Below are 15242 nucleotides of genomic sequence, written 5' to 3'. Positions count from 1 at the left end.
AAGCAAGAGCAGTGAGTTAATAGTACGCCCAAATTAGGCCCATGGCACTTAACGTATTATTATAAGATAGGCCAAAAAAGACCTTGGTCACAAAGGATGTTTTAAAAAATAATCATACTCAGAACATTTCGTGAATAGCAAATATATTTGCAGACATAAACACAATATTCATGAGATCAGTATTTATTTATGTACTGAAAATCCCAAAAACATCGAACTAATTTTTTAAGGTAGGTTGCGGGTTTACTGCATAAAAATTCTTACCTTTGTTGGACTTAGTAACGTTTACAGTACGAATATAAATATTTTGACATTTGGAATATGCCAGATTTGAGAGATGTTATGAACGCAAAATTTAATTTTATTCATCATTTAACGTAAAGCGATGATATATTAAAATGACCAGCAACTTATTTTCACTAGTATTCTGAATTTCATATTCTGATCACTGAGTCAGAATGAACGGTATAAATACTCTCGTTCATGAGAATGAACATGCAGCGACAACACCACGAGTGATAAAATATTAGTTCCTGCATTTTTAGGTAATTCATGATGAATAGGATTTAAGGCATAACACATAAATTTGATCACTTTATTCGAAAACTATAAAGAAAAAAAAAACATTCAGAAACTGGGAAAATTAGCGGGGAGAGGGGGTGGTTACTTGCAATGTTCTTTCTATATTAGACGCTAGCTAGTATATGGGCTTAACTCTTAAACTTTTGTTAATTTCGAATTTTCTTAAATAAATTTCCATACACAAAATGTACAATAAATACTTTCAGTTAGCTTTTACACTTAGACCAGAGCTTTTGTTTTAAAACTTTCAATTATAGAAAAAAAGATACTTGTAAATTGTTTATAGTGTCATATAGGTCTTACAGTTAGGTGTTTGTATAAATTTGGGTTTTGAATGCATTTCTCAATTTATTACCCAGTAAAACAAGGCAACTACACGAGATTTAGATACATTATAACCAAACAGTACTTAGTATAATAATGAGGATGATAATAAGAAAAAAAAGAAAATATATGGTTTATATTTAATGCGTTTTAAGTGTTGAGGATTCATTCCGTCCTAAAATTTTTACGCATATTTTCGGCCCGGCTTTGATTAACAGTCATGATGCAATACGCATGTTCCCCTGAGTTTTAAATACCGTAAGCAAATACAACTCCTCAAGTTTTCCGCTAAACAATTTCATTGATGATAACTTTCTTTCCGTATACAATAACTTTCACGCTGGCTTACTTTGGTTGACTTTTAGCAATTTAGTAATACTTGCAATAAAACTATTCCTTTCACTTGGTATGTAATGTAAGTTTTCGTAAGGCATTATATATAATCACATCAGAGTTCAGATTGAAATGAATTATAAAACATTTTATTAGCAATAAATATATAGAATGCTATTTAGTGGTATAAGGGAATAAAAATGGTATTTTACATGTACGATAAGCAAGAGCAGTGATAATAGTATTAGGCCCATGGCACTTAACGTATTATTATAAAATAGGCAAAAAAAGACCTTGGTCACAAAGAAGTTTACGTACAATAGCATGCACTTTGTTTTTTTCTGCTTGATTCTTACAGACTTAAAGTCATTTGCAGAGAATTAAACGGGAAACAACGCAACGTTACTTTTGTGACGTAACTGACATCATAATCAAATGTGCATAAAACAGCTGCTCGAATCGCCGAAATTGTGTACCGAAATTGATGACAAAAGCGAACCCGCGACCTACATTAAAAGCATGCAAATAAATAAATTGAAAATAGGCGTAATAAAACAATCTGATCTGTTTTTGTCATTTTAATTTGGAATCTTCTCATCTGTATTATCTTACCCCCCCCCCCCCGCCCTGCCCAATCAACATATCTGGAAAATTATGTATTAATCAGTAAATACTAGACATTAGCCCAGAAAGAACAAAATTAATTAATGTATTTTTATGATATCACAAAAAATATTGATCACAAAACATACTCTTCCCTTCTTTCTTACCTTGCTGGTAGCAACAACTCTTACAGCTCTTAACTTCGGCTATATCCGTATCGCCGAGATTGAACGATTATTAATAACTTGTAACGTAGCAGTGACGTTGCGGTCCAGCAATTCTTATGTTAGACTGGCAGGTCACTCAACAGTGAAATGGTTAGACCGATGTAATAAACATTTTAGTTGAACTTTTTATTAGCAATAAATATATAGAATGCTATTTAGTGGTATAAGGGAATAAAAATGGTATTTTACATTTTTTTATCTTTCTCACATGCATTTCAAACAGACGAGGAAACTTCTGCTAATGACTCTGAAGGTATGTAGTGTTTTTTATTATTTTCAATTTTTTTATGTCAATCTGGTATTTTGTCCCCTTTTAAATTTCTTTTTAAAACACTAAACATAACAATTCCTACTTTCTTGATTTTTCATACTGGTTTGTTGATGGAAATTATATTTCCCTTATTGTTTTAGTTTTAAGACAAACGATGTTGAATTTTGATTTCAATAAAAACAATGCTTTTCTTCCCTTGATTGATTCGATAAGCAAGAGCAGTGAGTTAATAGTACGCCCAATTTAGGCCCATGGTACTTAACGTAGTATTTGAAAATAGGCCCAAAATAGACCTTGGTCACAAAGGATGTTTTAAAAAATAATCATACTCAGAACATTTGTTGAATAGCGAATATATTTACAGACATAAACACAATGTTTATGGGATCAGTATTTATCTATGTGTATACTAAAATCCCAAAACCGTCAAACTAAATTTAAGGTACGTCGCGGATTTACTGCATAAAACTTCTTTCGAGAAAACATGTCCTGAAAATTTGATATGATATTCCTGAGAATTTACAGCGTATTTTCTGAAATTTTTATAAATTAGTTTTAATGCTATATTACTGTAAACGTGGTATTGTTTTTAGTACATTGTTTACGGTTTACTATTGAAATATATGGAAAAGTGATGTTTTTAAGCCAATTTTGTGAAAACAGTTTCTTTTAAAAAGGTTGGATAACTTTTTAAAGACGTAGAGAAATTAGTCAGGAATTTCAAAATGTTAAGATGAGGTGAAATCAAAACTCTTTGTTTAAAGAAAATCAATATGTCTTCTCGCTAGATTGTTCGCTTAAAATTTCAAAGCTTCCTTTTATATATATTGCCGAAAATGTTGCGTATATGGCGATATTTATGTCTACAACGTCATTTGTTGAGAGGATTAACGTTTACAGTACGAATATAAATATTTTGACATTTGGAATATGCAAGATTTGAAAGATGAACGCAAAATTTAATTTTATTCATCATTTAACGTATTGCAAAGATATATTAGAATGACCAGCAACGTATTTTCACTAGTATTGTGAAATTCATATTCTGATCACAGAGACAGAATGAACAGTATAAACACTCTCGTTCATGAGAATGAACATGCAGCGACAACACCACGAGTGATAAAATATTAGTTCCTGCATTTTTAGGAAATTCATGATGAATAGGATTTAAAGCACAACACATAAAATTGATCACTTTATTCGAAAACAATAGTGAAAAACTTCCAGATAATGGGGAAATTAGTGGGGGGAGGGGGTGGTTACCTGCAATGTTCTTTCCATATGAGACGCAAGCTAGGATGTGGACTTAACTCTAAAACATTTCTTAATTTCGAATTTTCTTTATTAAATTTCCATAAGCAGAATGTACAATACATACTTTCATTTAGCTTTTACACTTAGACCAGAGCTTTTGTTTTAAAACTTTCAATTATAGAAAAAAGATACTTGTAAATTGTTTTTAGTGTCATATAGGTCCTACAGTTCAGGTGTTTGTATAAAGTTGGATTTTGAAAGAATTTCACAGTTTATTCCTCAGTAAAACAAAATAAGGCAACTACACGATATTTAAATATATTATAACCAAATAATACTTAGTATAATAATGAGGATGATAATAAAAAAAACAAGAAAATATATGTTTTACATTTAATGCGTTTTAAGTGTTAAGGATTCATTCCGTCCTGAATATTTTACATATATTTTCGCCCCGACTTTGATTAGCAGTCATGATGCAATACGCATGTTCCCCAGAGTTTTAAATAACGTAAGCAAATACAACCCCTCAAGTTTTCCGCTAAACAATGTTATTGATGATAACTTTCTTTCCGTATACAATAACTTTCACGCTGACTTACTTTGTTGACTTTAGCAATTTAGTAATACTTGCAATAAAAACTATTCCTTTCACTTGGTATGTATGTAATTTTTTCTTAGGCATTACATATTATCACATCAGAGTTCAGACTGAAAATTAATTATAAAACATATACGAGGTTTACGTACTATAGCATGCACTTTGTTTTATTCTACTTGATTCGTACAGACTTGAATTCATTTGCAGAGAATTAAACGGGAATCAACGCAAGTTAGTTTTGTGACGTTACTGACTTCATAATCAAATGTGCACAAAACAGCTGCTCGAATCGCCGAAATTGTGTACCAAAATTGATGACAAAAGCGAACCCGCAACCTACATTAAAAGCGTGCAAATAAATAAATTAAAAACAAGCACACAAAACAATCTGATCTGTTTTTGTTATTAGCTCACCTCAACGAAGTTGGGGGAGCTTATGTGATACCCTCGACGTCGTCGTCGGTGTCGGTGTCGGCGTCAGCGTCGGCGTCCCCAGTTAAGGTTAAGTTTTTTGGAGCAGTTTTCTTTTTAAGTACTTGTATGTCATATATTGATTAGACATGCATGGAAGATTTTTCTATTGGGTTTCATTGTACCATTCAAAGTTTCAGATGCTGCAATTTCAGCAAAGGAATGACCAGGGTAATGTTTTTGGAGCAGGTTAACATTTTTGGTGCAGTTTTTGTGGAGGTTTCATTTCCGAGTAACTATAAGCCCTATGTTGACCAAACTTGCAGGGATGATACTTCTTAGGATGCATACTACCCGACTTGCTTCGGATGCTGAATCTGACCTACATTTCCGGTTGAGTGAACAGGTTAAAGTTTTTGGTGCAGTTTTCATTTCAAAGATACTATGAGCCCAATAATGACCAAACTTACATAGATAGTACATCTTAGGATGCATACTACCCGACTTGATTCGGATGCTGAATCTGACCTATATTTTCCAGTTGAGTGAACTGGTCAAAGTTTTTGGTGCAGGATTCATTTCCGTGTAACTTTGAGCTCTTCAATAACTAAATTTGCATGAATTATAAATCTAAGGGTGCATTCTACCGGCTGGCTTCAGATGATTTATCTGAGCTACATTTTCTGGACTAGTGAAAAGATTATTTTTTTTATACAGGTTTCATTTCCAAATAACTTTGAGCGATATTTTAAGCAAACTTGCATGGATGATACATCTTAAGATGCACACTAATGTTCAGATGCGGAATTCGACATACATTTTCAAGATAATGGACCTGGTTAATGTTATGGGTGCAGGTCTATTACCAAAAAACCATAAGTCTTATATAAACCAAACTTGCACAAATGATGCATCAAGGGATGCAAACTCTCAAAGTTTTTTTTCAGAAGCTGGAACTTAATTAAGTTTTCATGTTGAAGAACTACTCAGTAGTTTGAATTTTTATATAGGCCTATTCCAAAGTATCAAATCAAAATTGCATAAATTTTGCACTTTGGATGTACACTTTTTGTTGGTTATTTGTGTGACTTTGCCTTACTTAAAGACAACATTCGTTGAGGTGAGCTCTGTAATCTTTGATTACCTATGTTTTTTATTTGAAATCTTCCCATCTGTATTATCTTAACCCCCCCCCCCCATAAAACATTTGTTGATTTCGATTTTTCGTAATTAAATGTCCATACGCAAAATGTAAAATACATACTTACAGTTCAAGTGTTTGTATAAATCTGGGTTTTGAATGCATTTCACAGTTTATTACTCAGTAAAACAAGGCAACTACACGAGATTCAGATACATTATAACCAAACAATACTTAGTATAGTTTAGTAATTATTGGAGTTGGTCTATGTATAAACTGTAAAAGTCACCTCAGTCGTCAATTATAAAAGTAAGTCTCTTGATAAAACTTCTATATAATGAGGATGATAACAAGAAAAAAAAAAAAAAGAAAATATATGTTTTATATTTAATGCGTTTTTAGTGTTGAGGATTCATTCCGTCCTGAAAATTTTACGCATATTTTCGCCCCGGCTTTGATTAACAGTCATGATGCAATACGCATGTTCCCTAGAGTTTTAAATAACGTAAGCAAATACAACCCCTCAAGTTGTCCGCTAAACAATGTTATTGATGATAACTTTCTTTCCGTATACAATAACTTTCACGCTGACTTACTTTGTTGACTTTAGCAATTTAGTAATACTTGCAATAAAAACTATTCCTTTCACTTGGTATGTATGTAATTTTTTCTTAGGCATTACATATTATCACATCAGAGTTCAGACTGAAAATTAATTATAAAACATATACGAGGTTTACGTACTATAGCATGCACTTTGTTTTATTCTACTTGATTCGTACAGACTTGAATTCATTTGCAGAGAATTAAACGGGAATCAACGCAAGTTAGTTTTGTGACGTTACTGACTTCATAATCAAATGTGCACAAAACAGCTGCTCGAATCGCCGAAATTGTGTACCAAAATTGATGACAAAAGCGAACCCGCAACCTACATTAAAAGCGTGCAAATAAATAAATTAAAAACAAGCGCACAAAACAATCTGATCTGTTTTTGTTATTAGCTCACCTCAACGAAGTTGGGGGAGCTTATGTGATACCCTCGACGTCGTCGTCGGTGTCGGTGTCGGCGTCAGCGTCGGCGTCCCCAGTTAAGGTTAAGTTTTTTGGAGCAGTTTTCTTTTTAAGTACTTGTATGTCATATATTGATTAGACATGCATGGAAGATTTTTCTATTGGGTTTCATTGTACCATTCAAAGTTTCAGATGCTGCAATTTCAGCAAAGGAATGACCAGGGTAATGTTTTTGGAGCAGGTTAACATTTTTGGTGCAGTTTTTGTGGAGGTTTCATTTCCGAGTAACTATAAGCCCTATGTTGACCAAACTTGCAGGGATGATACTTCTTAGGATGCATACTACCCGACTTGCTTCGGATGCTGAATCTGACCTATATTTTTCGGTTGAGTGAACAGGTTAAAGTTTTTGGTGCAGTTTTCATTTCAAAGATACTATGAGCCCTATAATGACCAAACTTACATAGATAGTACATCTTAGGATGCATACTACCCGACTTGATTCGGATGCTGAATCTGACCTATATTTTCCAGTTGAGTGAACTGGTCAAAGTTTTTGGTGCAGGATTCATTTCCATGTAACTTTGAGCTTTTCAATAACCAAATTTGCATGAATTATAAATCTAAGGGTGCATTCTACCGGCTGGCTTCAGATGATTTATCTGAGCTACATTTTCTGGACTAGTGAAAAGATTATTTTTTTTATACAGGTTTCATTTCCAAATAACTTTGAGCGATATTTTAAGCAAACTTGCATGGATGATACATCTTAAGATGCACACTAATGTTCAGATGCGGAATTCGACATACATTTTCAAGATAATGGACCTGGTTAATGGTATGGGTGCAGGTCTATTACCAAAAAACAATAAGTCTTATATAAACCAAACTTGCACAAATGATGCATCAAGGGATGCAACCTCTCAAAGTTTTTTTTCAGAAGCTGGAACTTAATTAAGTTTTCATGTTGAAGAACTACTAGTAGTTTGAATTTTTATATAGGCCTATTCCAAAGTATCAAATCAAAATTGCATAAATTTTGCATTTTTTGGATGTACACTTTTTGTTGGTTAATTGTGTGACTTTGCCTTACTTAAAGACAACATTCGTTGAGGTGAGCTCTGTAATCTTTGATTACCTATGTTTTTTATTTGAAATCTTCCCATCTGTATTATCTTAACCACCCCCCCCCCTATAAAACATTTGTTGATTTCGATTTTTCGTAATTAAATTTCCATACGCAAAATGTAAAATACATACTTACAGTTCAAGTGTTTGTATAAATTTGGGTTTTGAATGCATTTCACAGTTTATTACTCAGTAAAACAAGGCAACTACACGAGATTCAGATACATTATAACCAAACAATACTTAGTATAGTTTAGTAATTATTGGAGTTGGTCTATGTATAAACTGTAAAAGTCACCTCAGTCGTCAATTATAAAAGTAAGTCTCTTGATAAAACTTCTATATAATGAGGATGATAACAAGAAAAAAAAAAAGAAAATATATGTTTTATATTTAATGCGTTTTTAGTGTTGAGGATTCATTCCGTCCTGAAAATTTTACGCATATTTTCGCCCCGGCTTTGATTAACAGTCATGATGCAATACGCATGTTCCCCAGAGTTTTAAATAACGTAAGCAAATACAACCCCTCAAGTTGTCCGCTAAACAGTTTTATTGATGATAACTTTCTTTCCGTATACAATAACTTTCACGCTGACTTACTTTGGTTGACTTTTAGCAATTTAGTAATACTTGCAATGAAACTATTCCTTTCACTTGGTATGTAATGTAAGTTTTCGTAAGGCATTTTATATAATCACATCAGAGTTCAGACTGAAATGAATTATAAAACATGCACGAAGTTTACGTACAATAGCATGCACTTTGTTTTTTTTTCTGCTTCATTCTTACAGACTTGAAGTCATTTGCAGAGAATTAAACGGGAAACAACGCAACGTTACTTTTGTGACGTAACTGACATCATAATCAAATGTGCATAAAACAGCTGCTCGAATCGCCGAAATTGTGTACCGAAATTGATGACAAAAGCAAACCCGCGACCTACCTTAAAAGCATGCAAATAAATAAATTGAAAATAGGCGTAATAAAACAATCTGATCTGTTTTTTGTCATTTTAATTTGGAATCTTCCCATCTGTATTATCTTACCCCCCCCCCCCTGCCCCATCAAGAAATCTGGAAAATTATGTATTAATCAGTAAATACAAGACATTAGCCGTGAAGGAACAGATTGTGAATTAATAAAAATATTTTTTATGATATCAAAAAAATTATTGATCACAAAACATACTCTTCCCTTCTTTCTTACCTTGCTGGTAGCAACAACTCTTGCAGCTCTTAAACACCCAATTTTATATTTACGTCCCGAAAATCTACCTGATTCAAGATCAATAATTTACCGCCTGTCAATCATAAAAAAAAACAATAGCTTCTGATTTGATTGACAGGCCAGCTACCCGTGCTACCTGATAGTCTGAGTTTGTGTCCTTTGAAAAAATGATTGCCTTGTCATGCGTCAAACACTTTCATGTAGCCGCCTTGTGTACACAGGGGTTAATAAAAGAATCTTGGTAAAATTTTATTTTAAACACAATACTAAGAGTAGATTATTAAAACATGACTTCATAAAATATTTGCTTTTAATCTCAACTGCTATTTCATATTTTAGGCGATATGTCGTCCAAGATATCTGCTGTAGAATTTAGACCAGTCTGTGCACAGAAACGCTATTTGCCGATTAAAATTCGAATATGATAAATTAGAAAAGATATTTAGCACAAACGGCACGGATAAAAAATTCATTTATCCCATGTTCTATCAACGTATATATGAATACAATCTATACCCTGTTCCGTTGTAAAGTTCTGAAATGTCAGAAACGTCAGAAACAGCTCTAGGAGTTTCGAGATTAAACCTTTAGTTCGAATTTCCTAACATCTGTCAACACAATATTCGAAATTAAAAAGAGAATATTTAAAAATATAAAAGAAATCTTGCAAACAATAAAAAAAATAAAACATACGAACACCCGGAAATGGTTAATATTTTCGACACTATTGTTGATCGGAACGTAGGCAATATTCCTATCGCGGTACCGGTACGGTACATTGTATATATTCACACGACGACTAGGCCTACCTGTGAATGGAATATTTTATTTTTATTTTTTAGATATTTACACAAATTTAATTTATTTAAAAATATGTTTACTTTATAGTTTTACTCTGTGTTCTTTAATCTAATTTGTCATTTTTTAAAAATATGAAAACGATATTTCTTAATAATTTTTTTTCTTCATTTATAATAATAGATATCGGTGAAAGTATTCATAAATAAATTTTACATTGAAATATTTCAATTATTTCAAGTAGTTTCAAGTAGTTTCACTCAAATTTAGACATGAAACACGGAATGTTGACCCTGATCACCAGACACAGACTTCCTGTGTAATGCTACGTGTACATAGATTTTTGACATCTTGGGTATTTGGGGTCTCCAGGTAAATAACAACACTATTACTTCGACCACTCCCCCTCTTCAGGTAACCGTACGGTAAAAAATTGGGTCTTTAACTTAGGCTATTTCCATATCGCCGATATTGAACAATGATTAATAACATGTGACGTAGCAGTGACGTTGCGGTCTAACAATTCTTATGTTGGACTGGCAGGTCAGTCAACAGTGAAATGGTTAGACCGATTTAATAAACATTTTAGTTGGATTTTTTATTAGTAATAAATATATAGAAAGCTATTTACCGTCCAGTATAAGGGAATAAAAATGGAATTTTACAAGTTTTTTTTTTCTTTCTCACATGCATTTCAAACAGACGAGGCAACTCCTGCTGATGACTCTGAAGGTATGTAGTGTTTTTTATTATTTTCAATTTTTTTATGTCAATCTGGTATTTTGTCCCCTTTTAAATTTCTTTTTAAAACACGAAACATAAGAATTCCTACTTTCTTGATTTTTCATACTGGTTTGTTAATGGAAATTATATTTTCCTTATTGTTTTAGTTTTAAGACACACGTTGTTGATTTTTGATTTCAATAAAAACAATGCTTTTCTTCCCTTGATTGATTCGGTAAGCAAGAGCAGTGAGTTAACAGTACGCCCAAATTAAGCCCATGGCACTTAACGTAGCATTTGAAAATAGGCCCAAAATAGACCTGGGTCACAAAGGATGTTTTAAAAAATAATCATACTCAGAACATTTCTTTAATAGCGAATATATCTGCAGACGAAAACACAATATTCATGGGATCAGTATTTGTTTATGTATATAATAAAAATCCCAAAACCGTCAAACTAAATTTGAGGTAGGTTGCGGGTTTACTGTATAAAAATTCTTACGAGAAAACATATCCTGAACATTTGATATGATGTTCCTGGGAATTTACAGCGATTTTCTGAAATTTTTATAAAATTTGCCTACGTAGTTTTAATGCTATATTACTGTAAACGCGGTATTGTTATTGGTGCATTGATTACGGTTTACTATTGGAATATATGGAAAAGTGATGTTTTTAAGCCAATTTTGTGAAAATAGTTTCTTTTAAAAAGGTTGGATAACTTTTTAAAGACGTTGACAAATTAGTCAAGAATTTCAAAATGTCAAGATGATGTGAAATCAAAACTACTGATGCAAAAAAAATTAATATGTCTTCTCGCTATATTGTTCGCTAAATAATTTCAAAGCTTCCTTTTATATTGCCTAAAATGTTGCGTATATGGCGATATTAATGTCTACAACGTCATTTGTTGAGAGGATTAACGTTTACAGTACGCATATAAATATTTTGACATTTGGAATATGCAAGATTTGAAAGATGTCATGAACGCAAAATTTATTCATCATTTAACGTATTGCGAAGATATATTAGAATGACCAGCAACTTATTTTCACTAGTATTGTGAAATTCATATTCTGATCACAGAGACAGAATGAACAGTATAAACACTCTCGTTCATGAGAATGAACATGCAGCGACAACACCACGAGTGATAAAATATTAGTTCCTGCATTTTTAGGAAATTCATAATGAATAGGATTGAAAACAATAAAGAAATTAAAGAAAAAACTTCCAGATACTGGCGAAATTAGCGGGGAGAGGGGGTGGTTACCTGCAATGTTTTTCTTATATAAGACGAAAGCTAGTATATGGGCCTAACTCTTAACATCAATTCTCTGTAAGGACCAAAAATGCTTGGCCACGCACTATCATGGAATTTTATTTTATCAATATAATATTAAAGAGTGTCCTATATAAAGACTATAGGTGGGTAAATTTTGGACAGTGCTTCCTTGGTTTCCATAGCAACGGCCTTGAAATATTTTGCCATGGCGAAAATGACCTAATTGTCATCACCATGCAAAATAATTCCATGCTTCCTAAACGTAGAAAAGTTGAGAACATAACATGGGTCTCATTTGATAGCTAACTAATCAAAGTTTCTTGGCATATAAATTTTATTCAATTTAACTCAAGGTTTTTATTATAATACAGATCAATTTACACGAAGATTGTCATAAAATGAATACAAAGGTACCTGTTTCTTCACGTGCATAGAAATTTTTGCAGGCAATTTCAACTTATAAAAAAAGTTTTTTCAGTAAGATAGAACTTACATCTAAAAGATACAAAAAGATTTGAGGTGGGTAAATCAGTTAAATGTTGTTTTCCATTCGCCTGAAATCATCACTTTTCATTAAAATTGACAAAGAGTTATTTCCCTTTGCTGACTCTTTTGCACTGAAGGCAAAAAACAGTTGACTATCCTGTCAAAAGAAGTTTCTAACAACATGTGGCAAAACAGACACCAGGAAAATAAAATGTTTAAGTTGTGAGTGACAAAGTAAGTCATCAATCAATTAATGAAAATGAAAGAGACAGGTCTTGTGAAATACTGACTAGAGGGATTCCATCTATTCTAAAGACCCATACGTACATTATGCAGTTATGATCCAAATGGAAGAAAACATTAAAAAGCAGTGGATACGGCCACCCGGAAATCAGTAGGAATGGATCTACCCTAGGAACAGGTAAAAAAAATGTAGAAATTTGTGTTTACTTTAGAAAGCAAATAAATTTACTCTTGAAAACCATATAACTATTAATTAGGAGGATAATGTAATAGAAGATGTAACTTAAGTTTGTGTGTATGAAATGCAAAATTAATATGTGTTTTCGGGTACAAACTACATTGTTGTTAAGTGTGTGTGTGTGTTTTATTGGGGGGGGGGGGCTAAACATATTTAGGGAAGTGTGTATAAATTAGAGACGGACATAAACGCATGCATATTAGAAGGCTCTATTCAGTTTGACTGTGAACCCCCCCCCCCCATTATTTTTAATTAATTTTAGCAATATATACACACTTTACCTAATACATGTATAAAAACTGATATGCCCTAGCTTGTAGGTATGTATTCATGCACATTTATTTCATTTTAATAATTAATAATTTATTTTTAGAGGAAAATAAAGATGAAAAGATACATTGAGAATCCATTTTCAGTAAAAACAGGTGAGAATTTTTTTTTAAATATTAAAATGATCTGGTAAGGAAATAAACATTCATCATAATTTAATGATAATAAAATAAACATTCATCATAATTTAATGCTAATAACTACATGTACCACAGCAAAATTAAATCTTTTATTAATGTCATGATTTTTTCTTATAAAGTCTTGGGATACAGTTAATAAAAAAAGAATCAAAATTGGTTGTAGAACCTACTATGACTGTATTGTTACATTTTAGAACTGTGACACAGGAGCATCACCTTTGAAAGGTTACAAATGTTACAAATGACACCAATGAAGGATATATGAGCAACTGTAAGTACACTGTTACATAATTTAATTCAATTTTCTCAACAGAGTTAACACATGATATATGTTTTAATAAAAAAATTATCAAAGAGGTTTTAGAATTTTTATTGTTCTATTTATTAAAAGAAATATACTCTTACCTATACTTGATTCACAAGCAAATTTAATATTAATTGTGGGTACACCTTATAACTTACAAGTATTCAATCAAAATTTGTTCAGGAAAGTTTTTCTTGTATTTACAAATTCATAAATTGAATATGTATTAAACTATTATGCAACTGTACTTGGATACATGTATGTATGAAATAGTATGAATATCCCTAACATACAAAATGCATATATGTATGATTTATGCAAGAAAGTTCAAATAAGGCCCCTAAATAACTATAAATGGAGGAACCCTAAAAAGAAATACTAGTATCCAGTATAGAGCAATGAACTACATAGTTGCAAGTGATTAGGAAATACTATTTGCTTTTATGTTTTTATTATCTTTTTTTAATACAAAGGTTATATACCAGAAACAGGATGCAGTTACAAAATTAATAAACTTGCAAGTGATCCTGCATGCATATGAGAACTGAACACCAGACAGTATCGTTACCAAACAGTACTGAGTATTCTTTTGGAGGGAATTCTGTTTAAAGAAATTGGAGGTCAGAAGTTTTGATGTTTGTGATGGTAAATTCACTGAATTGTTTAGGTTGCTTTTATCTTCCATTGGTTATACTTAAAATATTTTTGAGGTATTTTTTTCAAGGTGTAAATACTAACAATTGGTTTAGAATTAAATACATGATAGTGAAAAATATATCAATTTTGTTTTCACATGAAAAAAATGTTGTAGATAAATAATGAATTTAAATTAAGGTATTAGATGTATTTTTTTTTATTCCAGGAAAAAAGTCGAAGATGATTATTTCAAGTGTCACTTTTAAAACCCACTTTCTTCACTGGACAGCCATAACACCACATACAGCAAAACTCGTTTAGTACAAACTCGGATATTGTGAATTTACAGATAAAGCGAAGTCATCTTGGATCCCCAACTATATAAATTAAACACATTCCTTATACAGATATAACAAATTATGAATATAGCAAAGTAATTTCGAAGGTCCCTATGCCTTTGTCATAACTAAGTTTAAATACTGTAACAGTAAATGTCTGATGTAAAAAAAAATGGTAACTTTAAGTTTAGCTATTCAACAAAATTGTTATGTAATTTTTTTTTTTTTTTTTTTTTTTTTTTTTTTTTATTTTTTTTTTAAATACATATTTTGACATATATTAAAATACACATTTTAGATAATGTTCAGAATGAAGATTTTCTTGATTAATAATTTGAAAAAAAGACTGTATTAATATAAAAGTTGTTATATATACACGTTCTGTAGAGCACATAATTTTTGCAATTATATTACCTTATTTTCACAGCATTGTCATTGACTCTTTTTTAAATAGATCCATTTTTCACAAATTGGTGTCAATACTCTTTTTAATCTCAAAAAATACTATTTTATGTGAGAATTAATTTTCTGAGAGCACAAAGTCTTGTTTAATAGCGGGAAAATAATGTTCTCGTGAATAAAACTGATCAACAGAATA

At 31.6% G+C, this 15242-nt stretch overlaps 1 long non-coding RNA gene across 1 annotated transcript; it reads left to right on the top strand.

The window, feature by feature from the left end:
• The first annotated feature begins 13553 nt into the window (after positions 1-13553).
• Positions 13554-14798, top strand: LOC134229958 (uncharacterized). Its single transcript, XR_009984260.1, has 3 exons — positions 13554-13637; positions 14144-14290; positions 14533-14798. It is a non-coding gene; the product is annotated as an uncharacterized LOC134229958 (long non-coding RNA).
• Positions 14799-15242: the final 444 nt, after the last annotated feature.

This window comes from Saccostrea cucullata, unplaced genomic scaffold (genome assembly GCF_032062105.1).
Source record: "Saccostrea cucullata isolate Sc308-1 unplaced genomic scaffold, CSIRO_AGI_Scuc_v1 ctg683, whole genome shotgun sequence".
Lineage (NCBI taxonomy): Eukaryota > Metazoa > Mollusca > Bivalvia > Ostreida > Ostreidae > Saccostrea > Saccostrea cuccullata.
The sequence above is the reverse complement of the archived record's forward strand: the minus strand, read 5'-3'. Positions and strand labels throughout refer to the sequence as shown.